The sequence below is a fragment of the Meriones unguiculatus genome, chromosome 6 (assembly GCF_030254825.1).
Source record: "Meriones unguiculatus strain TT.TT164.6M chromosome 6, Bangor_MerUng_6.1, whole genome shotgun sequence".
Lineage (NCBI taxonomy): Eukaryota > Metazoa > Chordata > Mammalia > Rodentia > Muridae > Meriones > Meriones unguiculatus.
In genome coordinates, this window is record NC_083354.1 from 91959551 (window position 1) to 91986256 (window position 26706).

Here is a 26706-nt window from a genome sequence, read left to right on the forward strand (position 1 = left end):
CATAAAGGTTTATTATTAAAGATACTGAATTCTAAACAGTGATACAATTACAGTTGTTTTATTTCCCTCTAAATTCCTCCTTCATAATTTTCATGAGTACTGGTCAGGAGCTGATGTCAAGCCTATTTAGATTTACTGAACATTTAAATAAGAGATACTACTGCCTATAAGCACATATAAAGTATAAAAAACATATTTGAAGACTAGGTAGATATGAACCTTGCAGGCAAGGGTTTTGCTATTTTGTGAATATATAGAGGTGGGTATAAAATAATTACATACTTACTTTCATATATTTCACATATAATTTCAGAAACCACATATACAGAATATGATTTTCTAGTATGCAGGACAGAGCGGTTGCTTTAAACTGCTCGTAAGTAAAGACAGAACCTTCATAGATAGGTTCAGAAAGCTGATGGAGGAAGTTGGCCTTGAACTTGACTTTAAAGGAGAGATACAGTTGAGATGGTGAAGGTAGAGAGTTGAGACAGATACTACAGATGGACCATCCAACATGGATATCTGTAGGACAGCAGGAAGATAGGTGGAACTATTAAAAAAGGAAGATAAATATAATTTTCTTCCTCAGAGGTGACTGAGGGATTAGTTTGCATTTTTAATTGATAATGATTTTAGATGGTCTTTGGACTCATTTTAGTTCATCAAAATGCTTGATACAATATTAAACTAATATGATCATGATATTAAACCTGTAACTTAGGGTCATTGTGTTTCCTTATGTACATGTGCTGTATTATGTATGTATGTATCTGTGTGTTTGTATTGGTGTATGTAGGTATCTATACAAACATGCAAGCATCACACCAGAGGCTGATGTTGGTGTCTGCCTCAACCACTCTTCACGTTATTTTTTATTTTTTATTTTTAGTAAGGCCTTTCACTGAACATGGAACTCACTGATGTTACTCTACTGACTGACCGATAATCTTCAAGTATCTCTCCTGTCTCTCTCCTAAAGCAGCACTTTGGGTTATAGGTGTGTGCTGTGGTACACAGCTGGTAGGTGGTTGCTGAGGATCCAGACTCTGTGTCTTAGGCGGAAATTTGACTTTCACTGAGACTTCTCACCGTCCATCATTGTGTTCCTTGCATCATTATTATGTACCAGACATTACTGAAAACCAAGATTTTGGAATACTCATTTGAATTTGATTTTGTTAAACATACTTTTTGCTTACAAGTTTTAGGTAAAATTTTAATTTTGACAGAATTTCTTATAATGGAGGAATGATTTATAATCTATTTCATTAGAGGTCATTAGTGTATATATTACTCAAATACTATAAAATATTCATTAAAAGAGTTAATTGTTTTGTTTTTGAGAATTTACCACATGTATATTTTATTCATATCATTTCTACTCTTCCCTTTTCTTCTTCCAGCTCTTCCCATATTCTTTAATTACTACTGTTACATATCTATGTTTACATACATATTATATAGATATGTTATCTATATATAATTATTATATTACTACATATATGTTTATATAAGTATATATGCCTACATATGTATATGTAAATATAGGTATATACCCAAGTCCCTTTAGTATCAAGTTATATGTATATGTGTTTTCAGGGGTTTGTTAAAGGAGAAGATGGATTTCCCCCTCTCAGCAGTGTTTAATTACCTTTAGCTCTTCATCTAGAGGTGGGGCTCTGGGAGATTTGCCCACCTGCACTGGCATGTCAGCTGGTGTTGTTGTGTTGCTGCACCTACACTGGCATGTCAGCTGGTGTTGCTGTTGTATCTGCACGGGCATGTAAGCTGCTGTTGCTGCATTTGCCCTGGCATGTCAGCTGGTGTTAAGGTTGTGCGGTTCTGGTTTAGAAGACCTCCAATCTTCAGAAAAACTTGAGGTAATTAGAATTTATTATGGATGTAAACTGAGCATTAAAAAGGTTGTGTTTGCAGGGCACAACAGTAGATAGTGGCTCCCTTAGATTAACATGGTGCAGTGGCAGAAGAATCTGCTACATCTTTCTCATCTAAATGGGGTGGTCTAGAATAAAGTAATGTTTTCGATTTGTGGATAACTTTCGTAACAGCATTCAGCTGGAAAACGCAAACCTACATCTTTCATGAAGCACAGCTTTATCTTGAAACTTCAAGAGGAACAATAACTTCAAGAAGCAAGGGCTGTAGTGAGAAGTTACCATTCTTTCCTAGCTCTTACACTTTAACTCCTAAGTGTGTGAACAGCAATGAAGTTCTTAATTTAGGGAAGAAAAAGAAAAGGACTCTGAAAGACTCTACTCAGCAGAGTATCAAAGCAGATGCTGAGACTCGTAGCCAAACTTTGGGCAGAGTGCAGGGAGTCTTATGAAAGAAGGGGGAGATAGAAAGACCTGGAGAGGACAGGAGCTTTACAAGGAGAGCAACAGAATAAAAAATCTGGGCCCAGAGGTCTTTTCTGAGACTGACACTCCAACCAACGGCCATTCATTGAGATAATCTAGAACCTCTGCTCAGATGTAGCCCATGGCAGCTCAGTGTCCAAGTGGGTTCCCTAGAAATGGGAACAAGGACTGTCTCTGACATGAACTGAGTGGCTGGCTCTTTGATCATGTTTCCAAGAAGGGGAGGAGGGAGGCAGCCTTACCATGCCACAAGGAAGACAATGCAGCCAGTCCTGGTGAGACCTGATAGGCTAGGGTCAGAGGGAAGGGGAGGAGGACCGCCCCTATGAGTGGCTGGCAGAAGGGCATGGGAGGAGATAAGGGGGGGAGGATGGGATGAACAAGAGAGGGGGCTACAGCTGAGATACAAACTAAATAAACTCTAATTAAAAAAAACATATAAATTTAAAAAAGAAAAGGACTAGCGAATAAGCTTCATCTGAAAACTAAGAATTTTTCTTTTGGCTTTACTGTCCCAATTTGCTTTGCCTCCTTTTCTTGAAACGTATGTGGGGCTCCTATCCTTTCCCCATCAGGCTAACTCCCCTTCTTTCTTATGATTCCCTGTACTCTGCCAAAGGTTTGGTCATGAGTCTTTGTTTTGAAAACACTGCTAGTTAGAGTCTTTCAGATGCGCTCAGTAGACTCCTGTCATACGTTCAATGCACATCCCATCTGTCTTTCTAAACGAGGATTGATCATCTTACCCCATGTCCGCTCTCTTGATTATCTTTTTTAGGTGTATAGATTTCATTATGTTTATCATATCATATAGGTCTATATAAGTGAGTATATCCCATGTTTGTCTTTCTCCTTCTGGGATATTTCACTCAGAATGATCTTTTCTAGATCCCACCATTTGCCTGCAAATTTCATTATTTCCTCCTTTTTGATTGCTGAGTAGTATTCCATTGTGTAAAAATACCACAATTTCTGTACCCATTCCTCCGTTGATGGACATCTGGGTTGTTTCCAGGTTCTGGCTATTACAAATAAAGCTGCTATAAACATGGTTGAGCAAGTATCCCTTTTGTGTACTTGAACAAACTTTGGGTATATACCTAGCAGTGGTATAGCTGGGTTTTGAGGAAGCACTATTCCTAATTGTCTTAGAAAGCGCCAGATAGCTTTCCAGAGTGGTTGTACCAGTTTACATTCCCACCAGCAGTGGAGGAGGGTTCCCCTTTCTCCACAACCTCTCCAGCATGTGTTGTCGCTTGAGTTTTTCATCTTGGCTATTCTGATGGGTGTAATAGGAGCTCCACAAGGACCAAATATATCTGGGCACAGGGTCTTTTCTGAGACTGACATTCAACCAAAGACCATGTATGGATATAACCTAGAACCTCCACTCAGATGTAGCCTGTGGTAGCTCAGTAACCAATTGGTTTCCCAAAGTGAGGGGAACAAGGACTATTTCTAACAGGAACTCAATGACTGGCTCTTTGGCCTCCCCACCCCCGAAGGGAGGAGCATTCCTGTTAGGCCACAGAGGAGGGCTTTGCAGCCAGTCCTGAAGATACCTAATAAAACAGGATCAGATGAATGGGGAGAAGGTCCCCCCCATCAGTGGACTTGGAAAGGGGCACGGTGGAGATGAGGGAGGGAGGGAGGGACTGGGAGGGAATGAGGGATCGGGACACGGCTGGGATACAGAGTTAATAAAATGTAACTGATAAAAAAAATAAAAAAAATAAAAAAAGAAACGTATGTGGGAATTATATGAGAACTGTGTCTCTAAGCAAAGTTATCCAATTCAGTTGAAGTCCATATTAGCAATAACATTTCATACACATGTTCATTATCAGCCTTCATAGTACAAGCCTTCATGACCCACTCTGCAACAAAGTTTGTTTGGAGCACCTCCTGTCTGAAAAGTAAGATGGTGAAACATAATCTCTGAATTCCCTATTATAATAATAATAATATTATATATATTATTATTATTATTATAATTCCCTATTATTCTTTCCTGACCTGATCTGCTTTTTATAGAATCTCTCTCAAGCTCTGTATCTTTATATATCAAAATCCTACTGGCTAACTGCATTAGTTAAATGTGATTTGTTCTGACGTTCCTCCCATTCCAAAAGCAACAGACAACTTTCTTCCCCTAAATGCACACAGGCTTTCTTAGTATTTTATTAGTTCACATGATTTGATCATTTTTTCTACCATGTATTTTAATTGCTTTATTTATTTACTTACAGTAAACATGATGTCTAGTGAAGTGAAAAAAAAAAAACCAAAAATTTTATTTAATTGAAATAAAACACTGCTAGATCAGACAGGGAAAACATGGCATCAGTATATTGAGTTGAACTATTCAAAACAGAATTTCATAATCATTGCTATAATTACATAGTGACTTGCTTTCCTATGGCTTAGGTTATTGAAATTTAGCCTAATGATGACATATGTAAACATATAATCACGTCTGTCATGTTAACTAATATTCTCAGCTTGATGGGATCTTGAGTTACCTGGGAGACAAGCCTCTAGGTATGCCCATGGATTCTTTAGTATAGCCTCTGGATATGGCTTTGAGGGATTAGAGTAAGTATGCCGTGGAGACACTCCTTTACTGTGGACAGTAGTGTTCTAAGAGCTGCGGAATGGGGCTGATTACAAAGGAGAGATAAAGTTGAACAGATAGGATAAATGTTCAATTTTCATGTTAGCCCACAAAACTTCCCTAGATCTGCATTACAAGTAAGTGAGAGAAAAATAGTAATCATTGCAAATTGCAAAGGGCTGTAAGAAACAAGTTGAATGTAAGACTATGCATATATGTGATGGTCTGAGATTTGTCACTTAATTAATCTTATTGAAAGAATTTTTCATTCTTCATGCTCAGCCACTATCATTCTTGGAAATGTCGATGTCAGTCTTTTTTCTTTGTGTTTTGTTTGTGTCATGTGTGAGCGCGCGCGCGCGCGCGCGTGTGTGTGTGTGTGTGTGTGTGTGTGTGTGTACGTTTGTGTATGTGTGTCTGCTATTTATCTGAGTGAACTTCAGCCCTGAACATCACTCTGGATCTTCTCCCTTCTTTAACATACCCATGGATGACCCATGCTCCCTAGGGATACAAGTTTTAAATCTGTACAATCACTGTGAAATCAGTATCCTGCCCTTGTAACAACCTAAAGTTTTAGAAACTTATACTTCACTTTCTCTCTCTCCTCTTTCTCCCTTCCCCTGTCTCTCTGTGTGTAAGGGGGTGTGTGTTGGAAACTCATTAGCACAAAACCCTCTTCCCTCTTCCCTTGTTTTTTTGTAGCTTCTTTGGTATAGGGCCTGATGCCATATTTTTCTTTTTTCAATTCATCTCTTCAAATACAGATATCCTCATGTCTAACCTATGTTTCTTTCAAAAGGATTCTTTATTTCATCTCTTCTCTTCTTCCCCCAATTAGACTTTATATTGGATTTCTAGAAATTTCATATTATTTCAGATTTTTGTTCTGACACAGAATCAGCTTCCTAGATAACATTTGAGAATATTGTTAGAATCTTTCCAGGTTTACTTCTTTATAAAAAATAGAAAATACTGAGGGAAGAGAGTTTCTCAATATAATACTTAATAATGGCCAGTACAATGAGTCCGTCACAGTTGCATTCAGTTTAATAACCTTTCCACTGTGCCATACTGCTATTCGTCAGTAGGTTTAATTTTATTAATTTTGTGGTGTTATATTTATTTATTTATTATTTTTTTAATAAATTGCAGTTTATTCACTTTGTATCCCAGCTGTAGGCCCCTCACTCATCACCTCCCAAACCCACCCCCTCTTCCTCTTCTCCTCCCAGTCCCCTCCTCCACGTCCAAGAATAGGGGAGGTCCTCCTCCCCTTCTCTCTAACCTTAGCCTATCGGGTCTCATCAGATTGGCTGCATTCTTCTGTGGCCTGGTAAGGCTGCTCCCCCCTTAGGGGGAGGAGTTTAGGGGGAGTGAGCCAGCCACTGAGTTCATGTCAGAGATTGTCCCTGTTCCCATTACTGGGGAACCCACTTGGAGACTAAGCTGTCATGGGCTACATCTGAGCAGGGGCTCTAGGTTATCTCTATGCATAGTTCTTGGTTGGAATATCAGTTTCAGAAAAGACCCCTATGCACAGGTTTTTTTTTTTTTTTTTTTTTTGTTTATTTTGTTCTTTTTTGGTTCTGTTGCTCTCCTGTGGAGCTCCTATCCCCTCCAGGTCTTTCTATCTCCCCCTTCTTTCATAAGATTCCCTGCACTCTGCCCAAAATTTGTTTATGAGTCTCATTATCTGCTTTGATAACTTGCTGGAGAGAGTCTTCCAGAGGCCCTCTGTGGTAGACTCCTGCCCTGTTCCCTGTTTTCTCCCTCTTCCGATGTCCATCCTGTTTGCCTCTCTGAGTTTTATTATCTTTTTAGCATCGAGGAAGTAGCTTTGGAGGGTGGTATGGTGGTGTGTGCCTTGTGATACAAAGGCTTGGAAAGATAAGGCCTGGGTAAAATAAGGGCATCCTGCACCTACAATAAGGGAATTTGGTTTTGTTAATAATAAACACTATCTGTGGATAAAGCCAAAATTCCATAAGGAGTACTTTTTAATACAAATATAATACTACCTTGAAGAAAATTATTAAACCGAAAGAAAAGTTAGGTTAAATATACAGAACCAAAATGATGTCATGCTTATTAAATTGAGTTTCTGCTACTCAGTACTATGCTTGCTGGTCTGTTAAAATCAATTGAAGGTAAGAATTTAGAAATTATTTCATTCAAGTCAAAATGACTGATCTGCTATCCCAGGTTCTCTTGTGGTTTAGTACATATGTGAGTGGAGCTAGTTGTAAATTGGTAATTTTACATTTGTGAATTTCTATTTTGGTAAACAATATTGATAACCTTTCATTAAACACTTGTTTTTCAAGTAAGGTAAAATTAGCTAAGATTATATTAGAAAACTGTTAGGTACTTTGGGAAGATTTAAAATAAAACAAATTCAGTATACAGCCTTATAGTGTACAGAGAATTTTATTTTACAGAATGTTATGACAACATCTGTCTTCAAGCAATAGATCTGAGTAACTTCTCATGTGTTATTGGCCAAGTCAAACACCCTTTTAATTGTTTCAGATTGTTAGTATTTAATGATATAACTAATAGAACATTTCAGTGTCTCATAGAGCTGGTGAGAAAATACAGTAAGAATCAGTGTTAGATTATGAAGTTATCCTGTAGCTATATTTAACATAGCCATTACCTGATAAACTACTATAATGTAGTAGTAGTTTGGTCATCAACTGAAATGCAACAAAATAAAACTGTAGGGGCTCAAGAGATGCTCATTGGTAAAGAGCACTGACTCTTAACCCATAGGACCTGGATTTCATTTCCAGCACCGCCATCCCTCTTCACAACTGCTTTAAACTCTAGTTCTCGGGAATATGACGCCATCTTCTGACTTCCGTTGGCACTGCATGCCTGTGGTACATAGATACACAGTCAGGCAATATACCCATACCTAATTTAAAAAAAGTAATCATGATTTTTTATTTATTTTTGTTATCATTAGGTTGTTATGGGGAAATAACATCAAGTTATAATTCAGAGAATTACAGAATGCTTGGGTACTAAATTGCAGAGACTTTTGTGTTGACCCTAGATTACAATTTTTTTCCAGCCACATACTGTACGGTGCAGCAACCCCAGTTTCTTTTAAATTCTGATATATACCTTTACACAAATGAAAATATGTAGAAAAAAAAACAAACATGGAAGAATAGGTTGTCCCTAGAATAAAATTTGTTTTATAGCAAACAACAGTGAAAACGGCAACTTCAGTCTACCATGAAGAGCAGCAGGGGTTTCTCCGTGGAGATTATATGTAGAAGAATACCCTTTGAACTCTCACACTGCGAGTAACCACTGGATGACTCAGAGGTCCAAAATAGTTGCAGAGTATCCACCATGAAGTTGTTTGGCTTACCTCCTGAGGTTCAAAGGAACATGCAGCCTGGAATCTAGAGTTCTCCTTGCTCTCGGGCTATTCTCACCAAACCAAATTTTAACTTTCAGTTTACGATGAGAGTATTCACATGTTTATACTTTCAATTCAACCAAGTTTTCTGTATAGCTTTGAAAAATCTCATTTTACATACTGTTCAATCCCATGTTGTTCCTTTCGTTCACATTTTCATGGAATAGAAGTTCTGAAAATGATAAACTATTCAGGGAACTTGCAGAATAAAGTTGCATCATAGTGTCTTTGTTTATTAATGCCAAGAACAGCTATTCGTGGATATTTGGAGAGCCTGCAGTTTCTGTCATCGTGTTGAATAGACAAAGTAGATGTAGCAGAAACTAGATACACACTCTGACTTGGCAATCCCCCCAGGGCACGGGGAAATTGACTTTAAAATAACATGCCTTGTGTATGTAAAACTAGAAAATATTGGGTCAAAGATAAGACCTCTTCAGCTCCAGAGTCAATATCATGATACAGTTTACAAATTAGCCCCCCAAGGCTTACCAGGTAATTCTGCTTTTGAAGGCTTTCTTTAGTATAACAAATATTAAATTGGCCCATATAAATGCAGAAAAAATGGTGTCTAATGAGACATTATATAGAGTCACATGTATTACAGTCTCATTTGAAGGGTAAATATGGATCTGTATGAGTTATTGCTAGTTTTGATTGACCAATAATTTAATTTCTTAGCAAAACAACCAAATCAACAAACAAAAGCAAGCAAACAAAGAAACAAAACTCCTAAACAGAAACAAAACAAAAAGTAAGCAAAGCAAAAAAACTTCTTAAGGAAGCAGTGATCTCTCCTAGAACTCCCTGTCATATGTCCAACTAGATTGGCTTCAAGACATTCTGTTTTTTTGAGTTTCATTATTTTTATTGGTTTATTATTTATTACAATTTATTCGCCTTGTACTCCTACTCCAGCCCCCTCCCTCATCTTCTTCCTGTCCCACCTACCTTCCCTCTTCTCCCCCATGCCATTTTTATCAGTCTTAAATTGCCAACAGTTCTGAGATGATTCAATTCTCATCCACATATTATATAGGCTGAGAGTCACTTTTAATCTTTACTGCCACTACATGATGCCATATGGGCTTCTAAAGAAATAATGATTTATGAATTAGTAATAGCAAGGAACAAAAACAATTTATTACACCAAAGAATTACTCTTTGTGACACATTAGTATGATCAAACAATTCTTAAATCATTTTTTCCAATATATCTCAGCAAAAGGTTAATTTTTTTCTTCACAAGACATCTGCTTTTGTAAGCATTTTCTCTGTTGAAAGAACCAAAACGACTTGCCACTTACAGTTACATGAACCATTAAACCATGCCTTATAAATACAATCTGAAATATACAAAACAGAAAATCTTGCAGGAATTCATACATTTATAGTCATTCTTCACTTTTACTCTACACCTCTAGCCTGTGGGAAAACATAGGGTGGCTTCCACTTATTAATTTGGATTCATCCATCTTTTGACCAGCATCCTATTGTGGTTGTATTTCTGTTGAAGCAATAAACAAACAAATAAATAAATAAATACAAAAGAAAGCTTCAAAAGTCAACTGAATTATGAGGGGAAGGACAAAAGGAAAGCAAACAAGCACCATTTTTTTTATATACACCTACACACACACACCTACACACACACACACACACACACACACACACACACACACACAAAACTTCTGTACATAAACTCATAGGGATTTAAGTGAATTTGACTGGGAATTCATTTAATTCATTTGTTGATAACTAAAATTTTCTCATTGTACCAGCGTTTCTGCTTAAAATATGTCCTGCTGTTTGTGTGAATTGCCTCATAATTAAAGAACCTTAGTCTTCAGTTCTTAAATACTCCATAGCAAATGTTGCGCTGCCCACACACCCTGGATGTTTGTTAAAGACCTGGGAGCATATGCTTCTGCTAGAATCATTTTCTTTCCTGATACACCCTCTTTCTGCTCCTCAAATGCTAGTGGGTGAAAATCTAAAAACAGATCAAATAGGAAATAATATCTTTTAAAATTACTGCTTTAGATAAAAAAGCCATAAAATATATAGAAATGCTATCCCTTTATCCATGTGGGCTTCTAAACTGTGAAATGTGTCCTCTTTAATCTCAGAATCTTTTCTTTAGTAAACGCGTTGATTCCTATGCAGGGTGAGAGATAAGGACCTGGTTTATTATTCTCCATGTAGGCATCTAATTTCCCCAACAGTGTTTGTTGAAGAGGGTGTCTTTTCTCCAGTGAGTATTTTGACATTTTTGTTAAGATTCAGATAGCTCTTGTTGCATGGCTTTATGTTTGTTTTCATGTTTTTTCTTGTTGCATGGCTTTATTTCCCTTCTCTTGCCATACTTCTGAATACTTCTGTTTATACCCAAAGATTAATGCTGCTCATAGCCTTGCTCAGAGAAAGCTCTCTTTGTAGCAGACAGTAGTAGTAAATGCAGAGACTTATAATTTGTGCAATTGAGGTGACTATCTGACACTTGAGTGTTAGGGGCTGAGGGGAATTATGCAACAGTTTATCCTGTTCAAGCCTCGGGAGCATCTCTCAGGAGGAAGAGACACATGAAAGCGTAAAGGGATGGAGAGGATTGTGGCGAAATACCTTTCATGTCTCATTTCTCTAGAGTTCCTAGTGCCAGGAGGTTCTGTGCTCCTGAGGTGTTTGTATTGTTGTTGGTCCCCCAAAAAGTTCTGATTATATGTGTAGGTAAGGTATCCATATTAGCCAGCATTCTATTGCTGCAAAAAAGACACCAGGACCACAGCAACTCTTTTAAAGAAAAGCATTTAAAAAGGGTCGACGTTCAGCTTTAGAGGTTTAGTCCATTGTCCTCAAGGCTGGGAGCATGGCTGTACACAGGCAGACACGGTAGCTATGAATGCTGCATCTGTTTCCTTAGACAGCAGGACAAGAGAGGTGCAATGTACCTGGCTTGGGCGTTTGAGGCCTCCAAGCCCACCCCCAGTGGCCCACTTTCTCCATCAAGACCGTGCCCACTCCAACAAAGCAATACACCCCAATAGTGCCACTCCTTGGTGACCAAACATTCACATCTAGGAGCCCAGGAGGCCATTATCCATACTCCCGCAGCATCCATTCCTTCCTTTTATGAAACCCCACTCTATTCCTCTGCAGGTTCCCCCAAAGCTGACTCTGCTGCCATTCTCCACATCTACTTGTGTATCCTGTTGTGTGAGCCACAGCACAGCCCTTTACATAGCCTCACAGCACTCCCAGTGTTTTGAAAGATTAGCCATTTCTTCTCTTTTCTAGACAGCATTTTTTAAATTTTTATTACACATCATCAACAAGAAGTTTTATGCAACAGTTTTCTAGATATCTTAATATATATGAACTAATTTCAGTTGTAGTTTTAAGTTCATTTTCCACATTCATTACATGTTTATTGTTTGAGAATTTTTCTACATGCACACTATGTTTTCATCAGATCTAAGCCAATTACTTCCCTGTAACAGTTCTTCAATTCTGCTGATAAAACACCATGACCAAGGCAACATAAAGAGAAATATATTAGGGCTTATTGTTTCACAGGGTTACGGTCTCCGACGGTGGAGTAAAGACGTGGTTATAGGGCAGTAAGCTGGGAGCCCATACCTTGAACCACAAGCACAAAGCAAAAAGAGGGAATGGTTTTTTGAACTTTTAAAGCCTATCTTCATTGACATGCTTCCTCTATCAAGGGCACACCTCCTAAGCCTCGCCAAACACCCACATAAACTGGGAAGAAAGTATTCAGTTATCAACAGTATTACAGAGTTGTCTCATTAAAACCGCCACACAGCCATTTAAACATCCCCGTAATCGCCACCACGCTTTCCTCCTGGCTTTATGTATCTTTCTCTTTATAACTTACTGCGTCCTTTAGTACTGCCTGGATGTAAGTAGACAGAACACCATCTACTGTAGTGTGAGAAACATCTCAGGGATGACAGCCCTTTTTCTCTTTCTCCAGCAGCCATCACTGTCAATAGCTCCTCAGCTATATGTGGGGATCTTCTCTTTCCATGCAGGGATTCTTGTTGGCTTAATCTTAGGTAGACTGTTTATGCAGTTCCAGTCACTGTGACTTTTATGTAAACAATGTTCTGTCATATGCAATAAATACTATTTCACGGCAGAAATAGTATTTCACCTCTAGCTCTTATAGTCTTTCTGCCCCTTCTTCTGTGCTGCTCTCTGCGGCTTGAGGATTATGGACGTTCCATTTTAAAGCTGAGAACCCCACCTTCTCTTATTCTCTGCATGTTGACCAGTTTTGGGTCTATGTATTATTCATTATTTATTGTGCACAGACGCTTTTCTGATGAGGGCAGAGATACGCACTAATCTATGGGTTAACTAGAAGAATTTGGGGATCAGTCTAATACTATTCCTATTTTACAGACTAATAATAGCATTGGGCTCTCCCATAGGGCTTATGAAGTAGTCACTCATAATATTTTGACCAAATTACTAGTACCAGGCATAAGTTCTGTCTTTTAGAGTGAGTTTTGACTCTAATCAGAAAGTGTTTGCTTACTCCCCGAACACTCATGCTGCTATCACACCAGGGGCCATACCCTGCTCTGTCAGTTACTGTTTTTAAAAGAGTTTACAGCTGAGCAAGACTGTGGAATATTTTTCTTCCCCAGTAGTATATATTGATGGATCATATCTTCTTGAAGACTGACCTGAGTATTTCACATTGAAGTGGTAGTGCCAAATCTTTTATACAGCACATACATATTGACAAGTTAATCTTGTGTCCCAAGCAGTTGTGCAACCACAGGAACTACCGAGTATATAATATCTTTGCACCTACTTTATATTAATGCTTACCTTAAACATATACTTTTACCTTTTTGGAAACCCAGAGTATATGTTGTAGTTAATTATTATTATTATTATTATTATTATTATTTATTATTATTTGTTTTTATGAGACAGGGTATCTCTATGTAAACTTGGCTGTCCGGGACTAAATTTGTAGACCAGACTGGCTTTGAAATCACAGCGATCACTCTTCATCTGCCTGGCCTAGTGCTGGGAGTACAGGTGTGTGCCACTGTGCCCAACTGGTTGAAGTTTATTTATGAATGTGCCTTCAATCTTTCTTAGTTTTATCTAATTACTAATACTCACTTTCATATTAAAATTGCTTGTTCTTGAGATTAGGTTTTGTGAATACTTTACATGTTTTGTTTTTTTTTTCAAGGCTTAGAATAATGTTTTTGTGCTGAACAGTGACCATAACATTTATTGGTGTTATAATGTAATTTATTGGTGTTATAATGGTAACATTTGGAGAAATTATTTGGTACTAATTGTGATTCTTGCTTGCCTGATTTTTTTTCTTTTAAAATATCTGAATAGATCTTGATCGATGCGTTAGCAAGCTATCTTTACATACCAAGGCAGAAATAATTCAGATAACTCTTCTGAAACAGACCAACCAGTAGCTTTTCCTTAGAAGTTGTGTTCTCTACACAGGTACAAAGACAGAGGATTTCCTCTGATTCTCCAGGGATGTTGACAAACTTGGTAGTTGTTATATTGAGAAGCACAGAGATCAAAAGCCAGCCTTGCAGCTTTGCCCGAAATGTTCTCATCTACTCATTTTTTTTTTTTCTGGGGTTGGTTCTACTCTTGAGAAAACAATTTTTTAAAATATGTCTTATCATGGGTGACTGAAAAAGACAGGGGAAAATAAAACCACCATTTTCTTACTGAATATAAACACTTTCGTTGGGCTTATTATTTTGTTGTATATAATTCTTCTGAAAACCCTGTTCTATTATCAGCTGTAACTATAGTAGAAAATGGAAGCACCAAAGAAAGTCATGGGCTGAAAATTAATATTTATGTTTTGCCTGTAAGAACTTAAGTAGAATCATAACTGGATGGTTTGTTTTCATATTGTCACACTTAAATTACCTTACCTTCTTTCTGTTTTCAATACCACCTAAGACTGATACTCCAACCAAGGACCATGCATGGAGATAACCTGGAACCCCTGCACAGATAGAGTCCATGGAAGCTCAGTATCCAACTGGATTCCCTAGTAATGGGAACAGGGACTGTCTTTGACAAGAACCTATTGGCCTTCTCTTTGATCACCTCCTCCTGAGGGGGGAGCAGCCTTACCAGGCCACAGAGTAAGACCATGCAGGCAGTCCTCATGAGATCTGACAGGCTAGGGTCAGATGGAAGGAGAGGAGGACCTCCCCTATCAGTGGCCTTGGGGAGGGGCATGGGAGGAGATGATAGAGGGAGGATAATATTGGGAAGGGTTTAGGAAGGGAGCTACAGCAGGGATACAAAGTGAATAAACTGCAATTTATAAAAATATAAATACATTTTTAAAAAGTGAAAAAAAAAATTAAGCACAGTTCTTGACTAAAGGTTGCCATATCATTCTTGGACACTTACCATACCCACAAGCTGGAAAAGACATATAATAGTTCTACATGATATTAGTGGCTTAACATGACCAAATATAATAAGATTTAAAAACTTTTATTTCATTTTTATGCATTTATATGCTTTGCCTACATGCTTAGGTGTGCATAGGTATGTCATGCCCAGGCAGACCACAAGAGGGTGGAACATTCTTAGGACTAGAGTTACAGAGGGCTGTTAACCCTCCCTAGGAGGGTGCTAGAAGCCAATCCCAAGTACTCTGTAACAGCAGGAAATGCTGTCAACTGCTGAGCCATTTCACCAACCCTGCTATAAGGTGTCTTAAGAATATGTAAATAGTTCCTGTCCCCTCCAGGTCTTTCTGTTTCCCTCTTCTTCCATAAGGTTTCTGGGCACTCTGCCCAAAGATTGGTGAGAAGCAGCATACTGGTGGGTAGAGTCTTTCAGAGGTCCTTTGTGGAAGGTTTCTGTTCTGTTCCTTGTTTTCTCCTATTTCCAATGTCTATCCTATTTGCCCTTCTGAATGAGGAATAAGCATCTTTCCTAAGGTCCTCCCAGGAAAGATGTCGTTTAGCTTCTTTAGGACTATAGATTTTAGTCTGGTCATCCTATATTATATGGCTAATATCTCCCTATAAGTGAGCATATACCATATGTTTCTTTCTGCTTCTGCATTACCTCACTCAGGATGATCTTTTCTAGTTCCCACCATTTGCCTGAAAATTTCATGATTTCCTTGTTTTTTAAACTTTATTCAATTTTTTATTGATTACAGTTTATTCACTTTGTATCCCAGCTGTAGCCCCCTCCCTCATCCTCTCCTAATCCCTCCTGCCCTCCCTCATCTCCTCCCATGCTTCTTCCCAAGTCACTGATAGGGGAGTTCCTCCTCCTCTTCACTCTGACCCTAGCCTATCAGGTCTCATCAGGACTGGCTGCATTGTCTTCTTCTGTGGCCTGCTAAGGCTGCTCACCCCCCCTCAACGGGAGGTAATCCAAGAGCCAGCCACTGAGTTTCTGTTAGAGACAGTGCTTGTTCCCATTTTCTTGGTTTTAATAGCTGAGTAGTATTGCATTGTATAAAGGTACCACACTTTGTGTATACATTCCTCGGTTGAGGGACATCTCTGTTGTTTCCATAGTCCGGCTATTACAAATAAAGCTGCTATGAACATAGTTGAGCAAATGTCCTTTTTGAGTGATGGGGCATGTTTTGGGTATATATGCCTAGCAGTGGTGTAGCTGTATCTTGAGGTAGCACTATTCCTGATTATATGAGAAAGCACCAGATTGATTTCCAAAGTGGTTGTGCAATGTGATATTCCCACCACTAATAGAGGAGGGTTCTCCTTTCTCCACATCCTCTCCAGTATGTATTGTCACTTGAGTTTTTGATCTTAGCCATTCTGATCGGTGTGAGGTGAAATCTCAGAGTCATTTTGATTTGCATTTCCCAAATGACTAAGTATGTTGAACATTTTTTAAGTGTTTCTCTGCCATTAGGTATCTACAAGGAGAAAAACACAGGCAAAAAACCTGGGCCCAAGGAGGCCTGAATAGACCAGTACTCCAAACAAAGACCCTGCATGGAGAGGACCTAGACCCCTTGTTCAGAGAAAGCCCATAGGCTGCTCAGTTTCCAAGTGGATGGCCTAGTAAGGGGTACAGAGACTGTCTCTGACATAGACTCAGTGACTGGCTCGTTGATCACCACCCCCTGGGGGGTGAAGTCTTTCCAGGCCACATAGGAAGATGATGCAGCCAGCCTTGATGAGACCTGATAGGCGAGGGGCAGATAGTAGGAGAGGAGGACCTCCCTATCAGTGGATTAGGGAGGGACATAAGGAGGAAAGAAGGAGGAAGGATGGGACTAGGAGGAAATGAGAAAGTATCACTGTATGTACAGCTGAGATACAGTGAATAAATTGTAATAAATAATAATAATAAAGAAAAAACAACTATAAAGTCCTCTGCAACTGGTAGTTATTCAGTCCAGTTTCAAAATACAAGCGCCATCCTTATCTGTATCATAGGACTATATAATCAGTAACACAACCTAACATCATTTATCTGGTTCATTCTCAGAAATTTATGAAAGTACAGCACTTACCACAATTCATGCTAGAGTGAACAGTGCTGAACACATTTTCATTGAGATGTCATGACTGATGACGGTATATTCCCTTTTCTTAAAGCAACGAAGTCTTAATAATCCAAAGTAGACCATCCATTAGGAGTCACACACATAAGAAAAAGTGATTGTCCCTCTCCTAGCATCTATCAATTAACAATGACTCTTCAGTCAGTGGTCAGACTTTGTGCCTACCCAATCCCACACTGCCATTTTGTCTAGATTGAGCTTGAGCAGGTTTTGTTGATGCTGTCAAAACCTAGTTAGGAGAACAGGGACTGTCTCTGACATGAACTCAACAGCTGGCTCATTGACCTTCCACTTCCCCAAGGGAAGAGCAGCCTTGCTAGGCCACAGAGGAGGACATTGTAGCCAATCCTGAAGAGACATGATAAGCTAGGATCAGATGGAAGGGGAGGAGGTCCTCCCTTATCAGTGGTCTTGGAGAGGTTCATGGAAGGAGAAGAGGATGGGACTGAGAGGGAATGAGGGAGGGGGCTATAGCTGGGATACAAAGTAAATAAACTGTAATTAATATAAGAAATAAAAATTCAATTAAAAAAACATTGTCAGTTCATATGTAAAGTAGCCACATCGATTCTGGAAAGCACTGTTTTGTAATCATCTCCTGGCTCTGGGATAGTTACACACCTAAGAGTATATGGATAGTAAGTTATTATTATTATTATTGTTATCATTACTATTATTATTAACTTTATGAGGACATAGAGTAGGTGGATTTGGAATGGTTGGATTTGGAAGGAATTGGTAGATGGTTGGATGTGATCAAAATACAGCATGTCAAATTCTCAAAGAATTAATAAAGATCATAAATCAAAAACAAAATTAAAAAACACTCAATTCTCAATAAAAAGTTGTTAGAAGCTAAGGAGTACTTTTAGATTGAGCTTTTTAAAGGGTTCTAAATTTAAACTTAAGGAGTGATTTCATGAATTATTTCTACTCACTCAAGCTTCATAAATTAAAGATTTTTTTTCTTTTCATGACAGCTCTACATGTCATCATGAAGATAGATCACTGTAGCATAGACAAACTTAATGGACAGAGAATTCTGCTCCATTCTTTCCTTTGATTGAAATAATTGGCCACAGAAATAAATACATAAATAAAAAGCAGTGGTAAACAAATATTTGCATTATTAGACAGACTGGTTAGTTCTGGTCTTTCTTTGAATAAGGTCTTTCTATTATTCACAGAAAGGAAATTACAAGCTTAAATATTTGTATCATAATCATACCACTGAAAGATCATTTCTAAAAGTCTTAAATCTAAATATTTTCCAACCAACCAGGAAAGTAAATGATCACTAATGTTAAGGAAACTTTTAGGTAATAAACTGTGTTTAACTGGGTTGTGACTGATATACAATCTGATCATTGGAAACTAAGAAGTATTTTCTAGACAACCTAAGAGAAGATTGACGTTTGATTGGCCTTAAGCTATTTTAAACATTATTTGTTATTATTTTATTGTAATATTATGTACATTGTTTTATGGTAAGATATGCACCATTCCCTAATTTATCTTTTTGGAAACTGAAAACTGCGTGGAGGAAGTAATAGAGTTTGAGACAGACAGAAGATACACACCAACTAGCCTGGAAAAGGGTGAAGAAGCTTGAATGAAGGCAGACAGTTTAAGTGACATCTTCAGAAAATCAATTTTGGTTTTAGGGAAAGAACACCTCGGAGGATATTCTGTTGGGGGATGGCAAGCAGAAGGCATGTAAACAACACAGCTGGCTGTGGACACAGTCTACGGAAGCCAACTAAAATCCATCTAAAAATCAAGTACACAAGAAATGCAGGGTAAGCTGTAGAACTGCCACACACTTCAGAAGATCCTGAGTAGCTGTATTTCACTCGTAAGCAAGAGGGAAGTCTTGTATATAAAGGCAGGTAGAAATAACAAAATTAGTCAGTGGACATTGACAACTCAAGGCCTTCATCAAGCATGATGGTGACAGAACTAAAGGAAAAGCTGAATTTGAAAAGGATTATACTTGGAAGTAAAAACAAAACTGGGAAGATGATCAAATGCCAAGCTCTGCAAAAAAAGATCGGAGGCATATTCTTAAATGTTGTGCCTAATAGATGCAAAAACGCCATCCTTTAATAAGCACAAACTAAAAAGTCAGGTCAATTACTTTGAAGTGGTTTGGAGAGGTACAGTTCAGCCCTATACTACACACAGTGTCCTGGGTTTTATCGCTACCACTGGAAGAAAAATCAAAATCACTGTCAGTTAAAGAATGAGGAGAACGTTTCTGGTAGTACAAGAAAACGAGTAAGAAGCCATTATAATGTTGAAACCAAAGATTCATGAGAGCTTTATGGAAGAAGGGGAAACAGTTGAAGTAGTCGCTGCCCATGTAAGAATATTTGGAGCAATGTCATGCCATTGGCATTGACGGTTAGCAGGACCATATACCAGCAAGAATACAGCTGGTATATACCTGCAAGAAAAGGACCATTAACTTTCTCCTAATTAGTACAGATCCTTATACTGCTACAGGATTTGAACCTCTGTCTTGTCTTACCAGTTTGTTTTCCAGTCACACTTTCATCTAAAACACTTCATCTACTCATCTAGCTCGCTAAATGCCTAGTTTACTGAAAAACAATTAAATGCACTTAAATAGTGTATAAATTAGTTTCATTCTAAAAATCAAGCTACGTCTCCCATCATATTTGGAAATTTAACATTTCTTTAGAATTTGAAAGAGTTAAATTGAGCATGATGGGTGGTTATAATCCCAGCACTTGGAAGGCTAATGAGTGAGGAAGATAAGCAATTCAAGCCATCTCCCAATACACAATGAATTTTAAGCTCATGTGGTTTATATAACATATAGTTTCAAAAACAAACAACAACAAAGCTAACAAAATCTGCGAGAAAGAAACAAATGCAAAAGGAAGAAAAGAACAAATGAAAGAAAGAAAACAGATGAACATAATATATTTCTCCTTCAAATCACCTATATTTGAGTTCTTTGCACATACTTTTGCTAAGATTTTTCCTCCTACTGTTCACAAACAATAAATTCATCCCTGTGAGATGTTAAAGCATCAGAAACAAAATCAGACCCAGATGAGGAAACTCTTTGTCAGCATTTACTAAAAGCATTCATTTTAGCTCAGTAGCCATTTGAATATTCTCACTGATGACAGAAAAAACCTGGGGACATATCAGATCAATATTCAGGTACTGGCTTGGGAGATTTACACACATTCACACTGAGGATATTATCAAGAGTGCCCAGATTTTACAAAAGGCTGTATATTATTTTTCAGAAGGAATTTTTGAAAATTGAAGTGTTTTAAGTACAAATTAAACCATGATTATGAAAATTGAGTGTGGTTATGAAAAGAAATTCAGGTAATAAATCCCTCTGTGTGTGTTTATGAGCATGATTTAATGCAAAAGAATTCAGTTTATGACCGATATCTCAAATATAATCTAATTGTTATTTTCAAAACTTTTTTTAAAAAATAAAATGGCCCACACATTCACAGCATCCACTGATATGAATTTATCCCCTGAAGCAACCTTACTTGTGAAACTTCTGACAGTTCCGGAAGTGTCACACCGTGGCTATGAATATGTAAAAGACATACCCAATTCACAGTAAGTTGTCAAAAGAATTCATTGTGTGAGACTTCAATGTGCTTGCTTCTTTTAAGAGTGCTTCTCAAGCCAGTGCTGATGGGATAGAATTATTGTATCACTTAAGGTCAACTATGTAGAGAAGGAATGGATACAACTCTCAGGAGTTAAACCATTTTTTACTCCCCTTTTCTTAGTAAAAAAAAAATATTTACTTCAACAGACAAAAAGGAAAAAAGAACCATCCATTCAATATTTAGGAAAGACATTATAAAGGCAAGCACTGTTGATAGCAAACTGGAAATAACAAATCCATTTAAGGGTGTGGGTTAGAGATAACTCATTATTTTTAGTTTACATCAACCAAAGAGGAAGTCGTAATGAGCATGGGTCTTCAAGGACAGTGAGGGATTGTTAGAGAGGAAAAAGCGAATTGAATGGCACTGATTTACCATAGGCCTTGGAGGGGTGAAGTGGGTAGGTAAAATGGATGTGGCTGAATTTGGAATTCTTCTTAATATTATGAATTAATATTCAAAATACTATTTCTAGCTGTGGGAGAAAATGGACTCAACAGGGAAAGAAATTTTCTATAACATAATGTTTTGGCAACATTACCATTATTAGTGATGATTCAATTCAAATGGAAATGCATTCCTTTCAGAGGTATTACATTTATTTTAATTGGTTTTCTTTATTTCCAGTACCAGGTAAAAACCACTACCTACATTATTTTTCTGATCTCATTTCTAATACTGTTGTTTTTCCACTGAGTGTTCTTCCTTTAGAGATATTCCAAGGAAGCTCTTTATCCATTTCCTTGAGCATAGAGGAACCAGTGACATATACTAGCCATGCTTATATAAAGTTTTGTGGTGAAATGAAGTCTTATTGAGTTTAACAACCAGATTACTAGGTAAAATGGAACACTGAGAAATATATATTTTATTTTAGAGTCTTGGTCCTCTCTTTCTTCCATGTAACACTCGACACTTGACACATATCATTATATAGCATCTGTGTTCAGAGCAACTTTGAGGGCTAAAGAACAAACCTAGAATACATGTCAATTAAAAATCTTGCCCTAAACCATGCATCTAGTAGAGGTAGGATCTCTGAGGTACAGTGGACAGAAGTAGGTTGATTTTATAAGACACCAAATCTGAAATCAGATCTGAAACTCTTTTATTTCTTGTTTATCAAATTAAGAATATATTCCCAATCTTTTTGTCTCCTACACTACTGACATATTCTGTTTCTAATAGCTATTGTCTTATCTTACTTCAATGTCTGGCTGAAACGTATATTTCTACCTAAAATGTCCTTGTATCACTTATTATCTTAGCTAATGTCTACATTAGAGTAGAATATTAATACAACACAAGATATAATTTTGAACTCCAAAGAACTTAAATGCAGAAGCGATCAAGGAAAGAAATGCAAACAGTAACAAGAGCAAAATTGAAACAGGAAACATAATGAAAATATACATTTCTTTGGGAGGTGTTTAAAACTTAAGGTTTAGAAGAAGGAGAGGGGAATAGGCAGAGAGCAGAAGATGGTCAAGGAAGTGAATCTATTTATGTATGCATGTTGGTTAAAATCCATGGAATGCACCTCACTAACTAAAAACTCTAATTTTAAGATGTAATTCTGGGTGCTAATGACATGCCATCGTAGGCTCATCATTTCCAATTTCTTATAATTTATACATGTTCCGGTAGTGAGTGGTGTTGATCATGGAGGTCTCTATTCATAGATCAGGACAGGGAGTATATAAAAAACCCCTCTACCTCCTGCTTAGTTTTGTGATGAGCAATAGAATTGCATCACGGTAAAAACAATAAAAGAAAAAAAAATAACACAGAGAGAGAAGATTAAGAAATGAATTGTGTGACAGAATTTTAAAGAAGGTAGAATATTCACAGTTAGAGAGACAGATAGAATGGAAGACATCTCTTGTGTATGTATAGTGGCATGCATGGTGGCACAGCACAAGCAAGGACATTATCGCCCGAGAGAGACAAAGATGGAGAAGAGGAAGCTGTAGTCCAGATTCCCTTGTGCCTTGGCAAACTTCAGCTGTTTTGACTTACTTGAGCCACTGATGGTTTTTGACCCAGAAGCTAAATTTGGGTTACATTGTTTAGAGAAACATTCTAGAATAGCTAGAGAATTAGTTAATAAAATTTTAAGCAAGTGATAGCTTTTTTTAGAACAGGGGAGATCACACACACACACACACACATACACACACACACACACACACACACACACACACATATATATATATGGCTGTTTATATATGTATTAACATATATAATAGATATCATGTATGTTTTAGACACCTTTGTCCAAAAACTGTATGGGGTGTTAACTTTATCTCTTCCTTCCTTCCTTCCTTCCTTCCTTCCTTCCTTCCTTCCTTCCTTCCTTCCTTTTTCTTTCTTTCTTTCTTTCTTTCTTTCTTTCTTTCTTTCTTTCTTTCTTTCTTTCTCTCTCTCTCTCTTTCTTTTTTTATTTCTTTCTCTCCTTGTTTCTTTCTTTCTTTGTTTGTTTCTTTCTTAATTATGGTTTATTCACCTTGTATCCCAGCTGTAGCCACCTCCATCATCCCCTCCCAATTTCACCCCCCCTCCATCATCTCCTCCCATGCCCCTCCCCAAGTCCACTGATAGGAGAGGTCCTCCTCCCCTTCCATATGATGCTAGCCTATCAGGTCTCATCAGGGCTGGCTGCATTGTCTTCCTCTGTGGCCTGGTAAAACTGATTCTCCCTCAGGGGGAGGTGATCAAAGAGCCAGACACTGAGCTCATGTCAGAAACAGTCCCTGTTCCCATTACTAGGGAACCCACTTGGAGACTGAGCTGCCATGGGCTGCATCTGAGCAGGGGTTCTAGGTTATCTCCATGCATGGTCCTTGGTTGGAGTATCAGTCTGAGAAAAGACCCCTGGGCCCAGAAGATTTGGTTCTGTTTCTCTCCTTTTGGAGCTCCTGTCCTCTCCAGGTCCTTCTTTCTCACCCTTCTTTCATAAGATTCCCTCCACTTTGCCCAAAGTTTGGCTATAGTCTCAGCATCTGCTTTGATACCTTGCTGGGTTGAGTCTTTCAGAGGTCCTCTGGGGTAGGCTCCTGTACTTTTCCCTGTTTTCTCTCTCTTCCGATATCCATCCCATATACCTCTCTGAGTGAGGATTAAGCATCTTACTCAGGGTACTCCTTGCTTAGCTTCTTTAGATGTACAGACTTTAGTATAATTATACTATATTATATGTCTCGTAACCACTTATAAGTGAGTATATACCATGTGTATCTTTATGCTTCTGAGTAACCTGATTCAGGATGATCTTTTCTAGTTCCCACCAATTGTTTGACAATTTTATGATTTCCTTGTTTTTAATTGCTGAGTAGTATTCCATTGTGTAAATGTACCACAATTTTTGTATCCATTCCTCTATTGAGGGACATCTGGGTTGTTTCCAGCTTCTGCCTATTACAAATAAAGCTGCTATGAACATGGTTGAGCATATCTTTGTTTTATATTTGAGCATCTTTTGGATATATGCCTAGAAGTGGTATAGCTGGATCTTGAGGTAGCACTATTCCTAGAGTGTTTCTATATCTTACCATCACCAAATTAAGTAGTTGATGGAATTTTTGAATGAAGACACTTGCAATGCTAAGTATAAGAGGATCAAATGAATCTCTCAGAGAAATAGCCATAAAAATACAGACAGTTAAAGAGGAAATGAACAAATCTCTCAAAGAATTGGCTATCCAAGTGGAGACAAAGAGAGAGGAAATGAACAAAACTCTCAAAGAAACAGAGACAAATATAGCCAAACAAATCTAGACACTAGTAGAGACACAATTAGTGGAATATAGAGAGGAAATGAAGAAAAAAATTGGGGCCATCATCCAGAGAAAGGTAGCCACTTTCAAACAGATGAAGGAAATGGTGCAAGGCATAAAGTCAGAATTAGAATCAATAAAGAAAACAGAAGAGGAATGTATGAATAAAACATTGGTTTCTTCTAGAATTTTTTAAGTGAAAATGAAAACTATTATTATATATTATTCATGAATATTGTAACATAGTTCTGATGTTTATATAATTCAGTTGTTAAAACGTCAAATTATTTATTTGCGAGTACGATGTAAATGTAAGAGGATACCTTTTTTGTTAATTCACTTTTATTAAAAATAAAAGAGTGCATTATTTTAAAAGACAGTTTTACTCTTGAATCACTTACAGAATACAAAACATGTACTTAAGAATATTTATTTATTTATTTATTTATTTATTTATTTATTTATTTATTTATTTTGAGAGGACAGGAGCTCCACCTGGAGAACAACAGAACCAAAAAATCTGAGCATAGGGGTCTTTCCTGAGACTGATACTCCAACCAAGGACCATGCATGGAGATAACCTAGAACCCCTGCACAGATTTAACCCAAGGCAGTTCAGTCTCCTAGTGGGTTCTGTAGTAATGGGAAGAGGGACTTTCTCTGACATGAATTGATTGGCCTGCTTTTTTTAAATTTTTTATTTAACTTTTATTAATTACACTTTATTCATTTTGAATCCCCCCATAAGCCCCTCTCTCCTCCCCTCCCAGTCCCACCCTCTCCCCAGATCCCCCCTCCCCCCCTTTTTGCATGCATGCCTCTCCCCAAGTCCACTGATAGGGGAGGTCCTCCTCTCCTTCTTTCTGATCTTAGTCTATCAGTTCTCATCAGAAGTGGCTGCATTTTCAGGATTCTAGGTTATCTCCATGAAAGAGCAACAGAACAAGAAAATTTGAACACAGGGAACTTCCCAGAGATTGGCCTGCTTTTTGATCACTTTCCCCTGAAGGGGGAGCAGCCTTACGGGGTCACAGAGGAAGACAATGAAGCCACTCCTGATGAGACCTAATAGACTAGGGTCAGAAGGAAGAAAAAATAGACCTCCTGTATCAGTGGACTTGGGGAGGGGCATGCATGGAGAAGGGAGAGGAAGGGATTGGGAGGGGATGGGGGAGGGAGCTACAGGGGGGATACAAAGTGAATAAAGTGTAATTATAAAAAATTAGAAAACAAAAATAAAGATTTTTTTAGCTTAAAATTTTCTTTATTTTTTTTATTCACTTTATATCCTTGTTGTAGCCCCATCCCTCCTCCCCTCCCAGTCCTACTCTCCTTCCCTTGCCCTCCCCTTTTCCTCAGAAAAGGGGAACTCCCTTTCCTGTCCACCCCAGCTCATCAAGTTGTATCAGGGCTGAGCTTGTCCTCTTCCCCTGTGGCCTGGCAAGGCAGTCCTGCCAGGGTAAAGTGATTAAAAAGTTGGCAAATGAGTCTGCGTCCAATGCAGTCCCCACTTCTCTTACTAGAGGACCCACATGAAGCCTAAGCTGCCCATCTGCTACGTCTTTGTTGGGGGCCTAAGTCTAGTTCCTGCATGGTCCTTGGTTGATGCTTCAGTTTCAGCAAACGCTCTGGGCCCTGTTTAGTTGGCCCTGTTGGTCTCATGGAGCACCTGTCATTTCCAGGTCCCTTTCTCTTTCCTACCACTTTTTACAAGATGCCCTACACATTCCTCAAATGCATGCCTAAAGTCTAAGAAAACCTAGAGAACCCCTCAGTCATTTCCACTGGTCTTTCTACCATATGAGTCTAAGTCCTATTTATCTACCAAGACAAAACTTTACAGTTGGGGTAGAAAATTTTCAAAATGCAAGTAATAATCCCATCTAGGTTCAAAACTGTCTGAAATTCAAAAGTTATTTTGAAAGATAGTACAATATATTTTACAAAGATGTTCAATGAAATGGAGCAACATTGAAATTTTAAGTTGGTTTCTGCTTCCAACCTGAAAGAGACTATTTTCAGCCTCAACCCCAAGTCTTCTTATTTGGAGCAAAGACAAACATAAACATTTGGTATATGGCAAAGTTGCAATATACATTATAATCTATATTTAATCAAGTTTATACTCTTAGAGATTATTTTCAATAAAATTCTTAGAATATGCTATATGTTATTGCTTAATCTTTTCTATGATCCCTAAACTGATATGCAAAGTGTTTC

General features: G+C 37.9%; 1 protein-coding gene across 1 annotated transcript in view; it reads left to right on the forward strand.

Moving 5' to 3' along the window:
* Positions 1-26706, forward strand: part of Hcn1 (hyperpolarization activated cyclic nucleotide gated potassium channel 1) — a 435404-nt gene that overhangs the window by 32760 nt on the left and 375938 nt on the right. The window lies entirely within an intron of this gene.